Raw genomic sequence first — 25,468 nt, 5'->3', positions numbered from 1 at the left:
CAAGAAACACTGGAGGTACCCAGCTGAACCCAGCTACGTAGGAGTGAACTCAACACCCTTCGAACATCTACGAGCAACCTCTGCTGGAAACACAGGGTGTGTGTGTGATGAGTGAGCCACACCTGTGCACATCTGGGGTAACGATTTTCCATGTGACTTTGAATAACCTGTCTATCAGTTCTTCACAGTAACTCACAAGCTGCAGTCCTTCTGACACCCACTTACCCAAGTCAAACCTAGATCTCTCTTACATAAAGTACCATATTGATTATAGGATTTATGCCGTTTTTAACCATTTAATCTGTAAAATTATTGTTGTTTATTATTATTTAGTATTGTTCTATGAGGTTTGTGTGTGTGTGTGTGTGTGTGTGTGTGTGCGCGCGCGCGCACCTGTGTGTGTAGCACTGGTGATATTTTTGAGCCGGCAAAACCATTTTTAGTGTTTTTTCTCCGATCCCATCTTCCCCATAAGCCCTGCAGTTTTTGTGACTTTTGCATAGCCCAGTGATTTTTTTAAGAATGTGTATGTTGTGTTGTAACAGCTCTGGCTGTACTGAGCAATTTACATGCTTTCTGTTTTCATTTAACTCACTGAGATGGATGCTGTTATTGTCCCCTCATTGTAGGTACTCAGTAATGACAGCTATCCCTGTTACTAATAATAACACGAAGTCAGTCCAGAATTGTCGAAAGTGCCCTTGTTAGCAGCTATGACGTTTCCCCTTATTGATGGTCAAGCCCTTGAATAATCAGTGATTGGTTTCTGTTTGGGTGGTATGGGCCCTTCCATTTTTCATAGTGTCCAATTCTGGAGCTCTCTGGTCTTGGGCACCTAACCAGAGGCGTGACTGGGCCAGCCCCCTGGCAGCCATTCACCCACCAGACAGGTCAGGCAGGCCCGTGGCCTGGCAGTTCCCATCTGTTCCGACCTGGGAGATGGCTTCTTAATCCATCCCATCCTGTGACTCTGTACCTTCACTCAAAGAGCGACTGATCAATTTGCTAAAGAAGCATATTACAACCCAGCCAAATACTTTCCATAAAATCTGCATGATGACTTATGGTCCAGATGTCTGAAACATCTGTCACTTCCTGTCTTATGTTCTCCCTGAAACAAAGACCCAGAATGAGTCGCTGGAAGATTCATACAATGATCCGGATTTGCTCCAGGTGGCCTTCCCTGTCCCTGTAATTCTCTTTGTCTCAAGCCTCTCATCTGGACTGCTTTTTTGGCATAAGTGACTTCTTGAAATCAAAAGCTAAGATGCTCATTTGTTCATCAGTCAACTTGTTTGATTGAGAGCCTCCTAGGCTCCATGCAGGGAACTGGGACTAGAGCAGGAGGCAGCAAAGTTGACACCATCTACTCGCATGGAGCCTATGGTCTAATGAGTTCCCAGACATGATATAACACAGTCTGCATATTTTAAACATGTTTTCAAATTAAATTGTGGGAAACATGCCCACAATCCTTCTTTTCACTCAGATTTCTAGGGCCAAAAAATGGCAAGTTAAAAATCTCAGCTTTTGCAGTTTCCATCGTGGCAGAGCAGAGACGAAGCCAACTAGTAACCCTGAGAATGCGGGTTTGATACCTGGCCTCACTCAGTGGGTCATGGATCCGGCGTTGCCATGAGGGGTAGTTAGGTCACAGACAAGCCTTGGATCCTGCGTTACTGGGACTGTGGCATAAGCCCACAGTGCTGCAGCTGTAGCTCTTTAATTCAACCCCTAACCTAGGAACTTCCATACGTCATGGGTGCAGCCCTAAAAAAAGAAACTCAGCTTTGGGAGTTCCCTGGTGGCCTAGTGGTTAAGGATCTGCTGACATCGTCGCTGCTGTGGCATGAGTGTGATCCCTGGCCTGGGAACTTTTGCATGCTGCAAGCACAGCCAAAAAAAAAAAAAATAGCTTTGTTGCTTATTAGATCTATTTCCTTGAATATTGTGGTTATATTCCCTAAGCTGCTACTTTCTCATCTATGAATGGAGACCACGCTACATTGTAGTGCTATTCAAATTATAAAGCACCCAGCACATCAGCAGAGGACCTTAAGAACATGCCAGTTGTCCTCTGCTTTCAACGCAGTTACCCTCAACCTTTAGGGTAGCACAAGCCCTTGGTGCAGTGATCTCAAGCCCGTGTTGTCTGAGTGTCCATCCAGGAAGGAGGGCTCCCCTTATGCTTAGAAGCCTCCCTCCAGAGCTGGTCCTGGGGGACTTGGATTCAGAACATGGGGAAGTAGCCTTGGGCCAAGCCTAGGAGAAACGATTGACCAAAACACCTTGACAGGGGATAGCCTCACCTTTCTGCAGCCCCCAGCAGAGAGCCCAGTTTTCTGGGGATGACATGAACCAACCAGCCACTTGGATGGGAAGAGAAACCAAAAAAAGCCATGGCTCTGCATGTGCTCCTCTGAAACCTAGTTTTCTTTCTCCCTCTTAAATGGTCATTTTAATCCATGAATCTAGTTTTTGACTCTGGAGACATAAGCATTTAGTGGCTGACTCACTTTTGGCCAGAAGCTAAGGAGGGGATGATTCTGATAGCCATCAAATTCCAGAAAGTTCTTTGCAAGACTCAAAGATTTAGAAACCAAACTTATGGTTACCAAAGGAGAACCTCATAGAGTGAAGGTGTAAATTAGGAGGTTGGAACTGACATTTAGTCACTGACATATGCACACTATATGTACAAAAAAATCTGTAAAGATGGATGTATGTATGTGCATAACTGGTTCACTTCATACACCTGAAACTAACACAACATTGGAGTCTACTATACTCTGATAAATTTTTTTTAAGTTTTGAAACTGTAGGAGTTATAATAATACCTTATTTTCCCAGCATTGTCAGGAAATGAGTTGTGAGGAACCAACACGTGTAATTTGCAAGCGGTGGCTTTTAGATTTGAGTCGAGGCACATCAACACACAAGAGATTTCCAACCACAGTATCAATCTCATTTAAGTCACTTTTCCTGAGTATTTATCAGAACTGCATTAAAAGATACTGAGTGCACTGTGTACTAACTTTAAATACATTACCTGTAATCTTTCGACAAACCCTTGAAAAAGAATAATCTTGGATTATTCTCAGCTTACAAGTAAGGAAATTGAGGTCCAGAGAGGATGAGACCAAACCAGACCAAACCAAGCAAAATGCTTACAGGTCCTTTTCCCGCCCAGGGAATTTGGATCTAGAGCACAAAACTATGATCTTAAATTTTTCCTCATCTATAAGGTGTTTAAAAATCTATTTCATTTTTTGTTAAATGCCTATTGTCCCCCTGTCAGCTAAGTCCACATGGATAAGGATGGTGTTTGTTTTGCTCATTTGGTCAACAACTGTGTGAGTCCCCTGGGTGCCAAGCTTCAGTCTTCCTACTAGAGACTCAGTGGTGAGTCTCACCGCTTGCAAATTACACGTGTTGGTTCCTCACAACTCATTTCCTGACAATGCTGGGAAAATAAGGTATTATTATAACTCCTAAAATGACGGCCGTAGGTCCTGGAGAGATTACAGTCTGGCATTGAACTCTGCAGCCCCAGCTCCCAGCTCAGGGCCTGGCACGCAACAGGCATCCAGTCAATACCATTGTCTCCATGAACGCCCGCCTAGAAGTCAGTTCCTGCTCCCGCGTCTTCATGTGCCCACGCCTCCACCCCAGAGCCTCTTGGTGTGTCCTTCACAAGGTCTTTCATGCTCTGACTACTTCCTCCTGCTTCATTTTCACCCATTCATCTGAACACTTTACAACCCCGTAGTGCCAAACCAAACAAACCTTAATCAAACAATGCTCTCTCAGATCTCCCTGCCTTTGACCTCGTCATTCCCTCTGCCTGGATTGCAAAGCCCATCTGATTCAAACCCCACCCAAAGCCACCTCCTCTCCAAGCCTTCCCCGAGCCTACATGACCCACCAAGGGCACTTCCCTATGCCATCCTGAAGTACCTGGCTTATCCCTGCATTTAGGCATGGATCAGGCTGTGCTGGTATTAATTATTGCCTTGCTACTTGTGCACTGAGCCTGTGAGTTCTTGAAAGATAGATGGGCTTCATGTGTTCCTCATTTTTGCATCATCTTGTACTTTTCAGGGAGCTTCCAAATGCAAGGAATAGCTGACCCAACTAAAGGGCTGGAACAGTAAAGACATTTCACGAAATAAGAAGTCTTAAGCTACGAAGACACCAGGACTCCTTAATTCAGAACCTCGGCGAATCCTTCAAGGTCCCCTTCATGGTCCCACTCTGCCCTCTCTGTTAACAATACCTCTGTGCATCCTTCCGAGATAGCAGCCACAGTTTGGGGCATCACACGGAGACACAGCAATGTCAGCAAAGGGAAAGTGTGGATGATGGGAGAACACGCTCTCTGTGATGTCTTCTTTTAAGATTGAAAAACCCTTTCTCAGTTATCCAAGCAGATTTCCCTTCATATTTATGGTATAGAAATATGTCACATGTTCCTCCCCAAACCAATCTCTGGCAAGAAGCATGAGGCCACCTTGGTGGCTGAGACTCTTTCTTTCCCTCTGAAAGGTACAGCTTCAGAGGAAGGTGACCAAAATCAGAGCTCTCTTAACAGGGAAGAAGACTTGGAAATGGATTAAGCTGACACAGCAGGAAGCAACTGCTACCTGCTACCGTCCTTGCGACGTTTTACTGCACAAATTCACTATTCTCTTAACACAGGTTCGCTGGGTACAATGAAACTCTTGCTTACAGTAGCCTAGGTAAAAACCAGCCGGTTTATTGGAGGAAGATACCAAGTCCCTTCTAGCTGGTTTTCACTGTACAGCCTCAGATCCATCCAAGCCCTACTGCTTGCTCTGGATTAGTAGTGTGTGAACTTGTTCATTCCCTAAGCAGAAACGGGCTAAATTTCATTCTGTGACAATTCATGAACAAAGTGCTGGGGGCGTAGGAAAGAAGCCACAGACTTTGTCCTCAAGTCGTTCAGTCTACTGTTCCAACTCGTTTAACTTTTCCTCCAAAATACCAGACAGGCATGGAAGACATTCCTCTGGTACAGATTAGGAAACTGGGGTACAAATTTGCAATGTAATGCTCCCAACACAGACGTTCTTCAACAGACATGATCAGACAGGCAACCAGCCAAGTACAGATCACATCCTTGATTCTAGTGGGTTTACAGACAACGACTACAGCAATGACTCTATCCACGTGAGATAAGGCAGAAAATAAAGCGTCTCATCCTATGAGATGTTCCTGGGAAGAAAATGGTTCTAGGGTCAAATAATTTTGTGAAATGCAGCCTACCCGCCCTTGAAAATTCACAATTTGCCTTAATGCACTGAAGACTCTGGGAAGCCCTTCAATAAATAAGCTAGTTCAGCTTAGCAGGTCAAAATTGTATTTGCTCACAGAGCACTTTCTCATTTCATACCCCTTCTGATATTATTCATACATTAAATCAATAGTTCTTGAGCATCTACCGTGTGACATGCACCACATATTTTTGAGAAAAACAGCTGTGCGTTCATGGGCTTTATAAAGGAATGGAATGAAATTCCACATGACTAAGAACAGTGCTGACAGGAGTAATAAATACCAATATGAAACTCTATGGTTTACCAAGTATTTTTTATCTAATTATTTAAATTGATTCCCCACAGGTATTACCATCAATGCAAAGTGGCACAGTTGAGAATCAAATCCAGGATTGCCCCCCTGAGAGATTATCATCTGCGTGATCCATGTGCTCCAGAATATCCTTGGACATAAGAGTCAGATGTAGGCGCAGTAACCCAAAGCAGCAAAATCTTGGTAGCTTAAAACAACAAGAAGGAATTCCCGTAGTGGCTCAGCGGTTAGCAAACCTGACTAGCATCCGTGAGGACAAACCTGACTAGCATCCCCAAGTTCAAAGGTTGAAACCTAATCCCTGGCCTCACTCAGTGAGTTAAGGATCTAGCGCAGCAATGAGCTGTGGTATAGGTCGCAAATGTGGCTCAGGTCTGGCATTGCTGTGGTGTAGGCCAGCGGCCACAGGTCCCATTGGACCCCCAGCCTGGGAACCTCCATATGCAGCAGGTGCAGCCCTAAGAAAAAAAGAAGAAGAAAGAGAAACAAAATCTAGATCATGTTTCATGTTGATGGCCACAGGTCAGCAGTGGTAGATCTGTGCAGTGGACTAAATGCTGTGTGTGTGTGTGTGTGTGTGTGTGTGTGTGTGTCCCCAAGTTCAAAGGTTGAAACCTAATGCCCATGGTGATGGTATTTGGAGGTGGGGCCTTTGGGAGGTGATTAGGTCATGGGGGTGGAGCCCTCGTGATGGGATTAGTGCCCTGCTAAAAGGCTCCAGGAGATCACTCATCCTTTCCATCATGTGAGGATACAGTAAAAGAGGCCCCCAGGGGAGCAGGAAGTGGGCCCTTACCAGATCCTGAATCTCCTAGCACCCTGACCTTGGACTTCCCAGCCCCCAGAGCCATGAGCATAAATTCCTGTTCTTTATAAGCTACCCAGTCTGTGGTGTTGCTCTTACACAGTCCAAATAAACTAAGACTCTCCACTCCACATGTGTTCGCACACTGGGATCCAGGCTGAAGGAGCAGCCTTTGTGTGGAGCGTGCTATTTTCACAGCAGAGTGGAGAGGCCAGAGAGCTCACAGAAGCTCTTAATGATTCATAAGAACTTCTGCTCAGACACAGCATATGTCACATCTACTCATGATCTATGGGCCAAACTCAAAGTCAGTCAAGCAGGCAGGGAGGTTTCCTCCTTCCTCCTGTAGGAGACCTGGCTAGTCACATGGCATGGGGGGAGCGGGCACTGGGGTCCTTTTATGGGGAAGGGACAGGGAGTAAAGGGTTATGGACTGCAGCACAATGGCATGGAAAAGAGAGGAACAGCCATGTGTAGGACTGTAAGGGTGGGCTCTGAAGCCAAAGAAACCTGAATTTGAGTTCAGCTCTGTCAGTGACTAGCTGGGTGGTCTTGGGGGTAGTATATAAACTTGAATCCTTAGTTCTTTCATCTGTAAAATGGGAATAATGGTGTCCACCTCATCCGGTTCTGGAAAAGATTTAATGAGATAACTCCTAGGTTCCGAGCCCAAGAACTGACATAGTAATATCCCTAGTGAATGGCACATATAATTATGCCAGAGTTTTCTTTGCGTCGAAAGCCATGGTCTGCAAATGAAATTGCATGAGTGCTTATGATTCTTACCCCTCCTGACACCATTCTGACCTTCCCTCGGCAAGTCTGCATCTCCCAGCCTAGAAGAGGCCACTGGGTCCATAGGGAAGTGCAAGAAGAAAAACAAAGAAAAAAATAACAAGTGACAGATGTGACAAGCTGTTCCTTCAAAAGCTGCTTAATCATAGACAAGCCGGCCCTAGTGACATATGCAAAGGACATGTCCGGGACGAGTAAATATACCTTGGCCTGGTATCCAAATCTAGCTTTGGAAGGAGAAGAAAATTCTCTCAGGAGTCAAAAAATTAGTAAATGAAGGTTTGCAGGAGGAGGGTTAGTGTGGAAGACCCCAGACTACTTATCGCCAACCTAGGTTAGTGGGGGGACAGGCACTTCTCACCCTCTTTACTCAAGGAGGAAAAGCAGCCCTGTTCCCACAAGTTCCGACTGTTAGGGACCCAGGTCACATGCACCTCCTTCCTCTTTGATAAGAGGGGCTGGTTTCAGCAACATGAACTTGTGCCCTTGCAAGTCATCCAGGTCATTAGCCATGGAGAGGTTCCCTCACTGTCTTCCGTGATGAGCCACTAAAGTCTTTGGGGCAAGAAGTAGGGTAAGAGCATCTCAGGAAGCCCTGGGACCCTGACCCCATCCTGGCAGAAAGAGAGCATGGAGCTCAGAGTAGTTTCTTCAGTCCTCAGCAAAGTGTCTGCAGGAGGTTCTGAGCATCAGGAGACTTAGCTCCACAGACTCTACAAGAGCTGATGGCTAGAAACGTAGGGTCTGACTTCAGCCAACCCGGCTCAAGTCCTAGCTCTGTGACCTTGGGCAAGTTACATAACACACCGAGTGTTGGTTTTCCCATCACTAAAAAAGGAGGTGTTAATATAAGTTATTTTTCCCTCTTCATCTTTCAATCATCCGCATAAATGTCATCACCACCATCAGACAGGGCGCTGATAGAACATTCCCTGAATTAATCTACAACCTGGAATCATTTCTTGCAGTGAAAGTGCAAGACATCAGAGAATTACATTTTTTGCAGCTTTTTTGAGATATCATTGACATACAACATACGCAAGCTTAAGGTACCCAATTTTACGGTTTGATACAGATACCCATTGTAAAATGATGACCACACTAAGGCTGGTTAAAGGTTCCAACCCCTCGCATTACCATTTTCTTTTTTGTGGTGATAACCTTTATCATCCAATCTCTTAAGCACTTTCAAGCATTGTTTTTCTTCCCCTCAGTTAATATTTGTGTCTCTGAGGATAACTCTTTTTTAATCAAAGTGTAGTTGATTTATAACCTTGTATTAGTTTCAGGTGTACAACATAGTGGTTCAATATTTTTATAGATTATGTGCCATAAAAAGTTATTATAAGATATTGGCTGATAGTCTCTGAGCTGTACAATATATCCTTGTATCTTATTTTATACATAGTAGTTTGTATCTCTGAATCCCCCACCCCACTTTGCCCCTACCCCATTCCTCTCCTCCACTAGCAACCACTAGCTTATTCTCTGTAATGAGTCTGTCTCTGTTTAGTTATATGCATTCGTTTTATTTTTTAGATTCCGCCTATAAGTGATAGCATTTATCTTTCTCTCTCTGACATATTTCACTTAGTATAATGCTATCCCAGTCCATCCATGCTGTTGCAAGTGGCATTATTTAATTCTTTTGTATGGCTAATATCCCATTGTGTAACATACCACATCTTCATCCACTCATCTGTTGATGGACACAGGTTACTTCCATGTCTTAGCTATTGTAAATAATGCTGCTATGACATCGGGGTGCATATATCTTTTCCAATTAGTGTTTTCATTTTCAAGTGTGGTTAATTATAGTTACCTTGCTGTACATTAGAGCCCTTGAAAATTTTCATCTTCTAACTGGAAGTTTGTACCCTTTGACCAATATTTTCCCATTCCCTCTGTCCCCCAACCCCTGGCAACTACCATTCTCTTTGTTTCTATGAGTTTGACTTTTTAAAAATTCTATACATAAGTGAGAACATACAATATTTGCCTTTCTTTGTGCAACTTATTTCACTTAAGGTCCATCCTTATTTTTGCAAATGCCATTTCATAGCTGAATACACACACATACACATGCACGTGTGCACACACACATATACCCAACTCTGTCTGCTTGGAACCAAGATGGGTGACACACTTACCAAGCAAATTAATTACATCTTCTCAGCACTCCCACCACCATCACTCAGGCCTTCCCAGAGAAGGGGTGGCAGCAGACCCAAGCTGACCTGCATAGCTCAGCCCACTGGTACCTCAAGCTAAGCCTATCCCAAACCAGCCTCTTAATCTTCTTCCCCACACCTACCCTTTCACCTGCATTTGCCAACCCCCCTTCCCTCCCTAACCTAGTTAGTGTCCAAGTTCAACTGACATGAGAGATTTTACCCCCTGGTCTTTCTGACCTGAGTTCCAGGCTTATCTCCTCTCACAGCTGGACGTCAGCTGGTGTTCTCTCCATCCCAGCTTCCTGGAAAGTGCTCTGAAACACTTTTCACACTGCTGCTATCAGACTTTACGCATAAACAAACCACACACACCTATATATATTCATAAATAAACAATCATCTTCACCAATTAAAACATTGGAGGGGGTGGACTTTAGATATTACCTGAGAGTGTTTTTCAGACTTGTACAATCATAAGAAATACCTTAGACACTTATTTAAAATACTGGTTCCTGGGCTCCACCCTCAACCTATTTACTGCAAATCTCCTAGGGAGGGGCCTGGGAAATCTCTTTTTAACAAATGCCTCTTATGATTAGGCAGGTTTAGGAAACACTGATATAGGCTACTAGTTAGAATGAGATTCAGCTAGGTTGGCTATAGGTTCAGAGTCTTGACATATGGGGCTTAAATAATATAAAGATTTAATTATCTCACACAACAGAAGTCAGCAGGTAAGTCATTCCACATTTGGTTTATCAGCAGAGTAATGTCATTACACTAGGTCAGCATCTTTGCAGTTTTCTTGGGCTTTCCTTCATGGTTACAGAATGGCTGCCACAGCTCTAAATATCACAACCTTGCATAATAGTAACCCAGGCTGGAAGGAGAGAGAAGGAAAAAAAAGAAGCTTTCATTATGCCATTTTTTTCCTTTTAACAAAGAGAGGGACTTATTTCCCTGAAGCCCATAAGCAAGGTACTAATCAGAACTGGGTCATATGCTCACCTTTAGTCTAGACCTACCACTCAAAAAGAGAAATGAAATTGCTGTGATTACATTAGAGCAATGGTGATTTTCCCCTATGGCTTGGTACACTGCCATCTTAATAAAATAAAGGTTCTGTTACCAAAGAAGAAGGGAAAATAGCTGTTGGGGGCCCTAGGAATTATCGTCACAGTTCACCAAATGTTTCAGTTCTCTACCCATTCCAGGTACATGATGGGATTGTCCTTCCCCTCTCTGTCCAGGGAACTGAGAGCAAGAGTAATCTGTGCACCTTATGGGAAAAGCTTTAAAAGCCAGTACAAGATTTACCAACTTCCCTTTTCCTACCTTGGTGTTCATGGAATCAAATCCATGGAACTTCTATCAGCTGGGTCCCTGAATGACGATAGGAGCATCCTTGCCAATTCCCAGCAGACAAGAAGCATGAGTAAGAAATAAAACTGTGCTGCCATAAACCACTGATATGTGGGGGTTACTTGTTACTGCAGCATAGCACAACATACCCGGCTGCAATGAGGGCCTTGTGGACAACACAAGCTGGGAAGTACAGCACAGAAACACTTGCTGGGAAGATCGCAGAAAAGCACCTGCAGGGAAATTTCATTTGCAGCAGCTGGCAAATAGCTGGGTTACCTCTATGACTGCCGTCTTGCAAAAAAGACAGGCAGGCAGAAGGAAAGAAAGAAGGGAAGAAGGAAAGGAAAGGAGGAAAGAAAGAAAGAGAGAAAGAGAGAGAGGGAGGAAGGAAGGAAGGAAGGAAGAAGGAAAGAGAGAAAGAAAGGGGGCCTTTCTCCCTTTGAAAGAAGAAAGTGGTATTCAAGAGATGTGGCCATTTTTCTTTCCCTTCCCTGCTAATTCTGTCAAGATCCAAAAGACAATTTATCAAACTTGTGTTTACTTAGGGCAGAGCCGCGTGCTAAGCCCTTCAAAGTCTATTGTCTACCAGTGACCCCATGAGATTGCTGTTCTTAGCAACCCCATTTACCAAATAAGGAAATTGAGGCTTAAAGAGTTTAAGCAACTTGCTCTAGAATGTACAGATAGTGAGATTCAAAGCCAGTCCATTTGACTCTGCTCTTGGTCATTATACAATTAAGGACCTGTGTCTTGGGCCAAGGAGAGCGCCAGCTGTGAAATCTGAGAAGCTGTGGAAGATGCCTCTCTTTCCCAGGGACCAGCTAAGTCCATCATCTGAACACGGCGCATCAGCTCTTGTGATTCATCAAAAGTGTACCAAATCACCAGCAAAAGGACAAATGGAAAAATGCCCTCCCGCGTCATTCTCGTGTCCACACCATTTGTCATCTTCTCCCCATTTCACCTCTATTCCTCACCAGCAGCCACGTGATGATGCCATAACAGCAACAGCATCTATCAATTAGGCAGGCCTCGCCTGGGCTGACCCAGGTCATAAGGAACACGGAGTCTCAGATTTTAGAAGTGGGATCTAGACAAACACAGCAATGCTCAGAAGGCAAAAGACACCCCTCTGGTTGCTCTTCACCATCTTAAGCTCTGCACCTTGACAGAAGAATGTTTGCCTGTGTGGGACCTTCTTTCCATCTCGCCTTTTCTACATTATACCTCTACCTTCCTCATTGGTCTAAAACAGTATCAATCACCGGGAGTGTGTTTGATTCATCTTCACATCCCTTGAATCCAACCCATTGCTTAGTACATTGTGAGTGCTCTGTGAATACACAGATGAATACTATAGCCCAGCCGGGTCCTGAATCTTCCTGTTTCTACAGTGTTTTCCTGCCTAAAAATGCTTTAACATGTATGCTTCTCAACAGCAATGTGAGTCAAGCAAGGCAGATTGTATTCTCCTCTTACAGAGGAGAAATCAAGGCTCCAAGATATCAAGTGACTTGGCCAAGATCACCAGGAAGCAAAGGATATAGCCAAAAAAAAAAAAAAAAGACCTTGTTAAACACACAGCAGGAGCACAATAAATACTCGCTGGGGAGACAGGAAGAGAAGAGGAAATATCAAGAGGGAGAGGAAAGATGTGATTTGGACCTAAAGCCAATTCGATGGTCTGACCATCTGCCCGGGATAATTTGGCAATAGCCACACCGAGAGAGTGAATCAATGCTTGTTTTTATAGCCAGAGATAAGTGGACACATTTTCACTTTGATGAATTATCAAACAGCAATTTTAGTAATGTCGTTAGACGGCAGTAGAGATAGAATGCAATTTAGATATGCATACTCTCCTTCCAATCATCATTTGTCCATCAGCCTTGGAGGTCAAGTTGAGTTTAATCTTCCTCAATGGCCGTACTTTTGGTTTCAGTCTCCCCAAACTCACTGTGACTCCTGTAACTTCCATTCAGCTCATAATGGGAAAGGCATGTGTCCAGAGTCTGGGAAGGTAAGGTGATTGGTTTTTGTTCGAACGAGACAAGGAAGGTTTGTTGTAACCCTGGTTTTCCTCACATACCCAGCCTTGTCCACACCTCCACAAATATACCCACTTGAATACACCATTGTATATTTCAGGAAACTTCAGATGGTTCTGCAAACAGAGATGACTGTTTGCACAGAGGTTTGCAGCAGCCTTAGCAAGCATGATGTTCGAATCTTTGAAATCATCTATTTTTTATGTGTAAATAAACAGTGGGAAAGGAGAAGGCTTCCATACAATTTTAATGAACAAGATTCCCATCGGTCATCAAAAGAAAACAAAAGACAGCTTAATGGGCACAAGGAAGCTATTTTTCTAGTAATTTTTCTGCTCAGCTCTCCAGGGAAGAGGAGTGGCTTCTAAATTAAAAAGAAAAAAGGATGCTCAGAGTATATTTTTTTCCTGTCTTTTCATTGTCTTTGATCTTACGTTTCCTAAGAAAGAAGCACTTAACCTCAAGTGTCAGATCAATGTTAGAAATGTGTGCTTTATTTTAGGATCCTTTTTCTAGTGCATAGAAACTCTGCAAATCAGGCCAAATCTGTATCCTCACAGATGAACTCAAGCAGATTCAAACAGGGGGTGGCATTCAAAACAACCAATACGCTTCAAATCTCTTGGTTGAATTCAGGCATATAAATGGCTTTTCCATCCACTATTAATAAATTGTCTTTGAGATAGCAACCATTTTCCAAATAAAATTCATTTAATTGAATTTAATCAGTCGGAATGTTTTAAAACCAGTTTACATATCGATGCCAACCAAGGTGAGTCTCCTTTCACCAAAATGGCGGATTCTCCACCCATCTCTCCTGAAGGGAGGTGAAAACCCCCTCCAGTTGCACAAGCAGTCTATCATGGATCTGTTTGAATTCCCTTTTCAAGTGAATGGAGTGTATTATGTTGCCCGAAGGGTACTCCATCATCGATAATAAATATTCATCTGCATGTATCGTGCACTTGAGCTGCATGACTGATGAACTCCAGCTCTGGAAATGAATGGGAAACTCACTAAGACAAATGTCACCTTTCAGGAATGTTCTTACAGATAAATTGCCGTTAGATTTAAACAAAGTCAGTAATTTCATGCTTTCCCACTGGTACCTGATTCAGTTCAGACTGCCCCACGACTCTCTGTATAACAAAGCAAACACCCAATTTGCGTGGTCAGGTTTGTCAAGCTCTAATAATTGCTGCTCAGTGGCCTTATTATGGAAATACAATGATGCTAAGTACACTTGCCCAGGTATGCAGGCAATTTGGCCAGTTTAAAATTGGGGCAGCTTCATTCATGGTTGGTAGGAGAACACAGAGGTATAGGCCTTTGGGAAAGCCATTCGGCCACCATGCCATAAAACTGCCTTCCCTCTTTGACTCGACTCTCCCGTGGGATTAGTCCAAAATATTTGTAAGGGGGTCCATTTATCCCCCAGTCCTCTGGTTTCTTCTTATGGAGGGAAGCTTACACTGTGGAAGAGTCAGAATCCTCCCCTCTCTTGTGCTGTCCCAAATGGGAGAGGAAGACTCAGATGATGGGTGCATTGGGGAGAGGACGTCTAACAAGAGCCTCCTCGTGTCTGTTGGACTCCTTTCCTCCACGATGCTTTCGAGGAGGTCTGTTTCATTTTCCATTTAGCAAGCAGAGATGTGAAGTTCAACTCAGGGGAAAATATTTTAGGAAATCCATTCGGCTGAGGTCTTCTTCTCTATCCATCTGACCCTAGCATCTCTCTCTTATTGTATTAGATCTTGTGAGAGGAAGAGAAAGGTTTCAGATTTTAGCCTTCATCAAACATCAACATGAGTTAGGCTCAAAGAGATCCGCTGTGGAATTATTGATTATTGAACAGTGGAAAAAATGTAGGAGCATAATCCACTTTACATAATACACAATAGGAGGCAGGCATTACAAATCATGTAAATACAATGTGTAGAATTTGCTTTGAAAAAATGAAGCAAAAAAATGGAGGGACAAGAGTCCCTGGTGATGCAGCATGTTAAGGATATGGCATTGGGACTGCATAGGCTTGGGTGGCTGCTGTGTCTCAGGTTCGATCCCAGGCCTGGGAACTTCCATATGCTGCAGGTGCGGCCACAAAAAGGAAAAAAAAATCAGCGGAGTTGCCAGGAGCTCAGGGAGAGGGAGGAAGGAATGATTAGGTAGAGCACATAGGATTTTGGGTGGCAGCGAAATTGTTCTGTTTGATAATACAGTAACGGCTACATGTCATTCATTTGTCAAAGCCATAGGATGTACAATACAAAGACTGAACGAAACCTTATGTAAACTATGAACTTCAGTTAAGGTATGTATGTTGTCCCTGCTGTGGCTTGAGTTCCATGTCTGGTCCAGAAACTTCTGCCTGCTGTAGGCATGGCCAAAATAAATAAATAAATTAATTAATTAAAAATAAAATGAGGAAATTAAGTCCAGAAATTTGCTGAAGTCCTATCATTAGTAGAACCAGGACTAAAATGCAAAGATCAGGTCTTAATTCATTTCTTAGAGAAACATTTCTAACATTGACAGTACAAGCCCTTACTGAAATTCTCGTCTACAGACCCCTCTAGATAGTGAGCACTGTTCTTTTGATTCATTTCTATGTCACCAGTACTCTACCTGGTCCCTGATCCATAGTAAGTGCCCAATAAACAAACAATCGATCTCTATGCAATAATACCCTCACTTGGCTTTGAGTTGATGTCTCACCTAGAATTGTTAATTCTTTGACCTCCAGGATGATCTCAGCTTACACTCTTTTAGCATAAAATCTAAGGCTAAACTATCAATGAATCCACTGATGTCTGAAGAGAAGGGTTAAAGCTGACCGATTTACTAACTCATTTAGCCTCATTGTGGGCCATTGCCCTTGAGCATTTTAAGCCTAAGAGACTTATAATCATGCTTAACGGTACTGTGTTCCAGAGACTATATGGGGCATTTCATGTACAATTTCTTAGTCATCACATTTCTATGCAAGAAATATCACTCATGTTTCTATTTTCTGCTGAGTAAAATGAAGCGCAAAAGAGCTAGGTCCAAAGTTTACAGATACTAAAAGGTGAAGCAGAAATTCAAACCCAGACCCTAGAGCCCAAGTTCATAGGCATCCCTTTGTCCCGTCTATTCCTTGAAAGTAATGAAACTGACAGCCATTAATGACTTGAACCTTGCCAGAACCCAGATGGGGACTTGAACCCATGTGCCAGGACTCGAACCTGGCCAAAACCCAGATTGGGATTTGAACCTACAGGGGGGTTTTATGTTTTTTGGTTTTTGTTTTTTTTCTTTTAGAGCCACACCTGCAACATATGGAGGTTCCCAGGCTAGGGGTCTAATCAGAGCTACAGCTTCCAGCCTACGCCACAGCCACAGCCACAGCCACACCAGATCCAAGCCACATCTATGACCTACACCACAACTCACAGCAACACTGGATCCTTAACCCACTGAGTGAGGCCAGGGATTGAACCCCCAACCTCATGGTTCCTAGTCGGATTTGTTTCAGCTGCGCCACAACGGAAACTCCTGAACCCACAGTTTTTAAATTAGAATCACTCACCCAGCGTCTGGACTTACGGAGGTTCAGGTTCTTTGTGCCTCAGCGCAGAAGGATTTCAGTGAGAGACAAGTGATAGGCAAGAAATAGATTCACTAAGATAAAATGCTTCTGAGAGAGGCAAGAGGGCAGGCACGGAGGCTCTGCCCAGGATGAGGTGGGCTACAGTTATAATCCACGTGGCGTGGGGGTGGAACCACCTCTTCCTCTTTCTTCCAGTAATAGCTCCTCCTTGGTATCTGGTAAGAGAGTATTTGATCCTACAAGGTCGAACTAGGACGGTCCAGGTGCTTATTCAAATCAGCAGAAGGGCAGTCCTTCAACTTGGCCGGAACCTGAATGCAGACCTCACCCCATCCCCCACCCAATGACCTGAGGCATATCTCGTGCTTCCACCAGTCAAGCAATCCTGCCTGGTTCTGATGGCTCTCTTGAGCAATCTCCCCAAATTCCCTAGGTTTCCCTCTCTATCTATAGTCCCTTACTGGGACTCCTACAACTACCTGTGCAACTATCCTAGTCCATCCCTGTCAGGAAGGTCTTCCCTCTGGCAGAATTTTCAGGACAGAAGTAAGAATTTTATCCACAAAAGATCCCCCAACCTCATGGTTCCTAGTCGGATTCGTGGTACGTGTTTGTCGTTACCAGATAAATCTAACCTGCATTAGAGCGTATTTCATCATGGTTTCCATACAGCCTAACGCCTGCCAAGGTGCTGTTTAACTTAACAACGACACAAAGAGATGAGAAGTCAGATCACAGAGGTAACACTGACTTGATATCTGAAGAGATGAAGTCTCGCAAACAATATATTTTTCCACTCGACACCAACTCTGACTCCAAAAATTTCTGAAGCTGGCAGGAAAATGGCCAAACAAACTGTAAACATTGCCAGTGCTTTGGAAAAATGATAGTTCATAAACTGAAAAGATGATAGCTCAGAAACTTAACTTCCTGTGTCTCCCATTATTTAATAATTTATTATAAGAAATCCATTGACCTTTCAGTGGGAGGGGGTTTTTTTTAAAGAGGAAGCCGAAGCGTTAATTATGGTTTAGCTCCTTTATTGAGCAACATTAGCATACAAATAGGACATCAATAACCAATTACAATCTTCGTCTTGGCAAAGCAGGTCTCTTCCAGAGCCTCTGTGACTGCTAACTCAGCCGCTTAAAGGTCTCTGCACTTGACGATGGTAGCGTTCAAGGCTCTTCTCAGTAGACCCCCGGGAAGGTCTCTCCAACTTGATGTTTCTAACATCTTGTCCCTCTCTTTGGGCCAAGCTGGTCCACCTGGCGCAGCCAAGCAGAGCCTGTATGCCTGCGCCAGCATTTATCTCACGCGAATCCTGTCCACCCAATCTCTGGCCCCTTGATTTGTGGGTTCCAAGTACCACCTCCCATTCTTCATTCATTCAGCAGATGCTTATTGGGTCCTGGCTAATACGAGGCACTCACGGGGTGACTTTGGGGAAACAAAGGAGCAACGGAGACATGGTCCCCTCCCCTGTCAGGGCTACAGTCTAGTGCGAAAGTCAGCAAACTTTCTCTCAAGAAGTAGACGGTGAATTTTTTTTTTTCCTTCTTTTTATGGCTGCGCCTGTGACATATGGAAGTTCCCTGGCTAAGGGGTCGAATTGGAGCTGCAGCTGAGGCCACAGCCACAGCCACAGCCACAGCCACACTAGATCTGAGCTGCATCTGCAACCTACGCTGCAGCTTGCAGCAGCACTGGATCCTTAACCAACTGAGCGAGGCCAGGGATCAAACCTGTATCCTCATGGATACCATGTCGGGTTCTTAACCTGCTGAGCCACAACAGGAACTCCAGGATGGTGAATATTTCAGTCTCTACAGCCCATACGGTGTCTGGGGCAACTCCTCAGTTGTGCTGTTGCTCTGGGAAAGTGGCCATTGACGATATAGAAACGAGTGGATGTGGCTGTGTTCCCGTAAGGCTTTGATTACAGAAAACAAGCAGGATACTGGACTTGATCTGTAGGACCCAGTTTGCCAGTCTTGGGCTCAGAGCCTGGACTCTGGAGTCAGATGGACCTAGGTTAGAAGTCCAGCTACCTCCACTTACTGTTGTGTGGTCTTCTCTAAGTTATACTCATTCTCTGCACCTCAGTTTCCTCATCTATGAAATGGGGATAATAAAACCACCCACGGAGAAGACCTTGAATACTCTGCCTCCCACTTATCTCTCCTAACCCGTTCGCAACCAGTCCCGCATTCCCTGACTCCCTTTCTGCCTCAGCCCAGGGCCATTGTGCATCGGTTTCCACTTCCCCTCCTATTTGTCACCCATCAGCTCCCCCTCATCAGGGTCCAATTTCAAATGCATCTTCCCCATCCGAAGGCCCCCAGGCTCATAGGGAAAAATGCCACCAGGCATGCCCTAAATATGTTTCTGTTGGAGCACTTAATGCAACGTACACTTGTTTAATTCTCCAGTTTATGCATCTCCACTGACATAGCAGGACCCTGAGGGTAGAGACTTCACCACTGTGCCTCCAGCATCTAGCCTAGAGCCTGCCAATCAATAACTTGCCAATAAATAAATATTTGTGTAGGAGTTCCCTGGTGGCTCTGCTGGCTAAGGATCTGGCTTTGTCCCCGCGGCAGCTAGCGTTCCACCCCTGGCCCAGGAACTTCATGCTGGTCCATGCTGCTGCAGACGTGGCCCAAAAGAAGACAATTTAAAATAAACATAATAAATATTTGTGGTGTTAATCAATCAATCAATGTTGGTAAGCAAATGCATCTCCATCAAGGAAGTGGCCTGGGGTTTTCTTTCTCCCACTGTTACATCAGGCGAGGAAGACTGACTTGCATTTGTTCAAAGACCTCATGTCTCTCGCATTAATTCCACCTTAGAGCGAGGCTATATTTTGATTTCTGGAATGATTAAATCATCGGTTGGCAGCATTTAATTGGGGTGTGACCCCAATGTCCTAGGCTGAGCTACCTCTAGGTTTTGAGGGCGATCTTCTTGTTTCTTGTGAGATTTACTTCCTTCCAGGGAAGAATCATTTCAGACCAAGGACCAGAAGGACAAAGGCATGAAAAATTGAGGGACCTGGGTTCCGGTCACTGTTCTCTCCGACTAGCTGTGTGACCCTAGAAATTTAAGTAACCTCTCTGAACCTGGATTCTTCTACTCCAAAGAAAGATTATGAACAGTTTTAACAATAGCAATCTAATACACTCTGAAGCACCCCCCACCCCAGCTGTTGACCCACCGGTGTGGGCAGGGAAATTGCACGAGGAAAATATTTGAACACGCCTGCCTCACAGGAACACACCGCTTCAAAACACATACGCCAGTTCTCTCCACTCTTGGACTCTCCGAGGCCAAGCCAGTCTCTGAAATGATTAATTATTGTAACAGCAGAAAGGTAGATGAAGAAGCGACAGATGGCCCATGTGAAATAGTCTAGAATCACCTGCTATGAAATTAATTCCACATCTTGGAGGCTTGGGGCTCAGAACACCGTGCAAAAAAAAAAAAATGACTGTTGATAAATCGTGTGTGTTTGTGTGTCAGCCTCTTTGCAAACACCTAAATAATATATGTCGTGTCATGTTTTCTTTCCTTCATCTCGTTTTAATACATTATCATTTATAGAAAACTGTGGGGAAATGTGGACCATCAATCAAGCCATTAATTCCTGAGATTATGCTAATGAGACGCCTGGAGTGTTTGTTTCCCAGAATAGCTGCTTCTCCCCTCCCTCCCCCCTCCCCCCCCCAAGGATGCTCTTAACTCTCTCCAGCTCAGCCCTCCCTGCTCGGATGCGGGGGAGGGCCGGGGAGCAGGGGTGCTCTTCTAAAAGGGCGCCCAGCACGTCGGCGCTGGCCTGGGGAAGATTTACCCAGCCAGACAGCAAAGGCCAACAGCTTCCCTGGCAAACTGCAGATGAAATGGGAACGTTTGAAACACGAAGGGGAGGGAGGTGTGAGAACTTAGCTAATGAGCTTAGAAAGCCTCTGCCAGTTATCACTCCTGCCGGGGGAGCAAAGCGGAGGAGGAAGACAAAAGTGAGAGAAAGCTTCCCAAATCAGAGGCTCCGGCAGGCAGCTGGGACAGTGAGAGGGACCAGAACAACTGTGATTGCTGTTGTGTGGAAGGAAATCAGGGTAATGAGATTGGTGCCAAAAGAGAAACCTTGGTTATAGTAACCCTGCTCACGAGGCACTTACTGGCCCCTGTCCCACCGTGCCACGCACGCACCTTCACAAGTCTGTCACCCTTGCTCTTAGCAATAGGACTTGGAGAGGTGACTCAAGGTGACCCCAAGGGTAAGGAGCTGTGCTGCATCTCAAACTCAGAGATGCTGGAGTCCAGAGTGTATGCTGGGTCTGTTTTGTGTATTGCACACATATTAAAACTTTGTTAGACTGAAAGTCACCCTTTTGAAGTCCTCCAGAGAAGCAGAAAACAGGTTTATTGGTCCATGTCTTTAAGATGCTTCAAAATGAAAATCACAGACTAGATATGGGTAGGACCAGGAAGTCTTATGGTGACAGAGCGGCTTTGTATCTCAGCAGTGGCAGTGATTAAATGAATCTATATATGTGATACAATAACATAGAACTGCATACACACACACACACAGGAAGGCAGGTAAAACTAGTGAAATCCAAATAAACTCTGCAGATTGAACCAATGTCAGCTTCCTGGTTTTGATCGTGTATTTTAACTGTGTAGGATGTTACCTTTGCTGGGAACTGGGTGTGGGGTACAGAGACCCTCATTTGTTACAGACGGGATGGTTGTATCCCCTAAAATTCACAGGTGGAAGCCTTAAGCCCCAACGTGACAGTGTTTGGAGGTGAGGCCTTTGGAATGTGATTTTGTGTAGATGAGGTCATGAGGGTGGGGCCCTTGTGATGGGATTGGTGCCCTTATAAAAAAAGGAAGAGAGCCCAGAGCTTCCTTTCTCTCTCTCCGCACCCCCGCCACCCTCTTTCTCTCTCCCACTAAGCCTACCCCACACTGTGTAAGTACGTGGTGAGAAGGCAGCCGTCTACTAGCCAGGCAGCAAACTTGCCAGCAACTTGATCTTGGACTTAGAGCTCCCAGAACTGTGCAAAATAAATGTCAAATTTTCCTCTGTATCAGCCTCCACTTACTCCTCCTCCTCCTACTGCCTGATTCCCCATTATTACTAATGTATAGACGAGTGGTAAGAATCCCAAAAATTTAAATTATAAAGATGGGAAGTTTGACTCCATAAAATAAAACATTTTTTTTACACAGATACCATAAACCACATGAAAAGATAATGCATAGATTAGAAAAAAAAATTGCAATGTACATAGTCAACAGACCCTATACAATCTAGAATACATATTCTTTGTATGACAAAGTAATATTCCCAATTAATATATATGTATAATATATATATATGTATACACACACACCCACACACACCACCTCTTCTTTAACCATTCATCTGGGTTTTTTGTTTGTTTTACATTTTGGGGACTGCACCTGGGGCATGTGAAAGTTCCCAGGCTGGAGGTGGAATTGGAGCTGCAGCTGCCAGCCTACACCACAGCCACAGCAACACCAGATCCAAGCAAGCCACATCTGCAACCTACATACACCACGGCTCGCAGCAATGCCAGATTCTTAACACACTGAGCGAGGCCAGGGTCAAACCCACAGCCTCATGGATACTAGTCGGGTTCTTAACCTACTGAGCCACAGTGGGAACTTCTTATATCCATTCATCTGTTGATAGATACTTAGGTTCCTTCCACATCTTGGCTATTGCAAGTAATGCTGCTATGAATATCAGGGTGCATATATCTTTTTGAATTAGTGTTTACATACCCAGGAATGGAATTGCTGGATCATATGGTGGTTCTATTTCTAGTTTTTTGAGGAACGTCCACACTTTTTCCCATAGTGGCTGCACCAATTTACACTGAGAAATGCAAATGTAAACAATAATGAGATGGCATTTCACATCATCAGAGCTGCAGAGCTTTAAAAGCCAGACAATACTGAGAAGATGAGTCACGAAGAAAGAGCATTTGGCAGCATTTAGTCAACTTGAAGTTTGGCAATTCCTCTCCGTGATGCACATGCCCAGAGCCACTCTCTCCAGGTACCCAAGCATATGCATGCGGAGCTTCACTTGCATCAGGAAAACTTTTGGAAACAAGGTCCCCATCTGTTCACAGGTGGTTCTGAACCCAGGCACTGGAGGCCAGATCTGAGCTCTCCAACTCGCTGCCACGCTCCCAAGTGTCAGCTCAGTTTAAGGACGAACTTCCGTTCTGACAGCCATAGCATCCTGTGTCTGCAATCTGGAGCCGGGCTCCAGGAGCTTCCGTTGACATTCTGATTTCTCTGAGTCCTGATCCAGGGAATTCAAACACATGTTCTAAGGGCTACTGTCAAGATTGGGAACCGGATGCATTCAGTGACTGTGGGGGAGGATGGGTGTGCACCATCTCCCTGAGACCAAGAACACACCAGGGGTCAGAGAAGAGAACCAGAAGCCAGCAGGTGATTCAAAGCAGGTGAGCAGGACAGCTTTTGTCTGACAGCGACAAAAAGAGCGTGGATGAGGGAACCTGCGATGAACATGGTGGGGGTGAGAAGGGGGGGTTGCTTATGGCCAGAGGAAGCAGTTGTGTAGCTATTACATGGGAGGCAAGATGAAGAAGCACATATCAGCCAATCTCCAGTGCTGGGTGATTTCCAAAGATTACCTTGCTTAACATAAGATCATTCTCCCTCCTTTACAGAGATGTGGAGAATAAGTTCCAAGAAAGGAAGCTCAGGGATTTTCTGGTCATATGCAACAGGTCCAAGATTCAAACTCAGGTCAGATGGACCCCAGAAGTCACCATTATCCATCCCTGTGACCTCACCGCTTTCCCTTATGATAAATTCTTTTGCAAGCAATCTATTCATTTGTGCTTCACTTGGTGATAGTTTATAGACCATGGTCCCAGATTCAGGGCTGGCCCAGGACCTGACTCACGGGGTTTAGCAGCATGACTAGCAAGAGGGTAGGCGTGGCGTCTTGAGAGGCAGACAGATTGAGTTGTCTTTGGAAAGGCTCTGAACCTCTCCAAACCTCAGTTTCCTAGACTGCAGAATGGGGATAAGAGCACCAGCAGGATGAAAAGAGAGAGTACGTAGAGCAGACCCAGGCTCATTCCTGGGACGAGGCAAGCTCTGTAAGTATTTCAAGTATATCCACCTTCTTTCCCCAACTAGAGTCTAAGCTCCTACTGGGAGATAAGCTAACTTCTATTTATTTCGCATGCCACGCAATGCAGAGAACAATAATCCACAGGGTGCGGCCCCCAGGCAGTTTTTTCCTGAACGGCAAAATCGAGGAGTGCCTATCATATGCCTTTCCATTCCGGACCTTTGGAAAACTCCCGCCCCAGAACAAAAAGCAGGGCAGGCCCGCAGGAGCAGGGCTGTCACCAAAAGCTGGAAACGGTATACATGTCAGAACTAAAGCACACATCTCTTGGTGCTGTTTGACTTAAGCCCGTTGATTCACCTTGTGAATCTAGGAAAGACTTTCCCTGCCTGTTATTCATACATTTCAAAATCCTAGTAACTCATTCTCTTATCATTGGAAAGCATTCATGAAGGCACACCTTAAAATGAAGAGTGTGAAGCCTTTGGAGAAACAAGCTGCGAAAGTGGTCAGTTTTGTTGGTTTGTTTGTTTTTGCTTATTATGTCACAGTCAGTAACATAAGGATATCAGACAGAAAAGTGCCAGCAACAAGAGTTCCTAGGGTGGCACTCAATGGGATTGGTGGCATCTCTGGAGCGCTGGGATGCAGATTTGGCCCCCAGCCCAGTGGTTTAAAGGCTCTGGCATTGCCACAGCTACAGTATAGATTGAAACCGAGGCTCCAATCCGATCCCTGACCTGGGAACCCCATAGGCTGAGAGGCAGCCAAAAAGAAAAGAAAAGAAAACTGTCAGCAACAAAACTGTCCCACGTTTGTCTGGCTCTAGCACATGCTGTGTTTCATTTGACCTTAACCAGAACACCAGTGAAGGTCATTGTTAGTCCCATGGTACAAAAGGGGAAAAGTAAGATGTTGAGAGGAACAGTCACATGACAGGATACACAACGAGATATAGAAGCTTGAGAGGGAAGAGGCAGAACATAAACTCAAACTCTAAACCAAGGTTCATTCCTTCGGTCTCATTACAGCAACTTCACGTCTATAAGCATCCTCTGCTTTCTGATCATGGACCTTTTTCACTTGGTACTGTTCAAACAGCCAATTCATGAGAAAGTTTCAACTTCTGCCTGAACCCCAGCAATGAGTTGTCCCCTTCTTGACGGCAGTGCACAGCCTTGCCCACCTAGCACACAAAATGCTTTCTTTTCTAGTCCAGAAGAACAAAGACACCAGGAAAGAGGCAGGCACTGCCCACCCCAGTCAGAGCGCTTCTGTGAACAGGCTGTACAGCTCACTTTGCTCTGCCTTAGTTTTATCATCTCCAAATGGGAACTCCAGCCCTTAACCATCTCATCGGGTTGTTGCGAAGACAAACTGAGATAACATATGTAAAGCATTCTGTAAACGTTACAAGCGCTGTACAAATTTAGGCATCATTATTACAAAGGCAATAAAAGAATTGATCACACTGATAAATGGCAAGCATGTTTTCGTGCCTGCGTAGTTTCCAAGAACGGCAGTAATTGCACTTGGCAGATAAATCGGTGGCAGTTAACCAAGGCCCAGTGGATTGGAGAAAGGCACAACTTGGCCAAATCCAAATGATTTTAAAGACTCTATAAAAATAAACACGTATTCCAATATAATTAATTCCAGTTCTGTCAATCCTTCCTGCTACTTGGAGCAATGTGGCTTGTTATGAAGCAATTATCCTTTGAATCCTTTTAATCCCTGCTGACCATTTTCAGCTTTAATTGTCTTGCTGGGTTTGAATGTTGTTATAGTTCAAATGCAGCCAATTAGCACAGGCCGGGCCATCTCGTGATGATTCTCGTGCAAAGAACACGCCTTGAAATCCCTGGTGGACTTTGTTCCAGTTTATCCTTGCAGCCACAGCTCATGCCTTCAGGTGCTGTTTGGAGG

General features: G+C 44.5%; 1 protein-coding gene across 2 annotated transcripts in view; it reads right to left on the bottom strand.

Annotated features, from left to right (window-relative positions):
• LOC110260224 (uncharacterized) overlaps window positions 1-25,468 on the bottom strand; it is a 173,714-nt gene that overhangs the window by 117,928 nt on the left and 30,318 nt on the right. The window contains exon 1 of one of the 2 annotated variants that reach the window (XR_014843361.1): window positions 16,366-16,478. The exons of the other annotated variant lie outside the window; for it this stretch is intronic. The gene's annotated coding sequence lies outside the window, so the exon portion shown is untranslated. Of the gene's footprint in view, window positions 1-16,365; window positions 16,479-25,468 lie in introns of those variants that run through there. 2 annotated transcript variants of the gene reach the window in all.

Source organism: Sus scrofa, chromosome 4, assembly GCF_054392235.1.
Source record: "Sus scrofa isolate SSC_HxYL_T2T_F1_AM1 chromosome 4, Sscrofa_HxYL_maternal_Yorkshire_Landrace_v2.0, whole genome shotgun sequence".
NCBI lineage: Eukaryota > Metazoa > Chordata > Mammalia > Artiodactyla > Suidae > Sus > Sus scrofa.
This window is presented reverse-complemented; position numbering and strand designations above follow the sequence as displayed.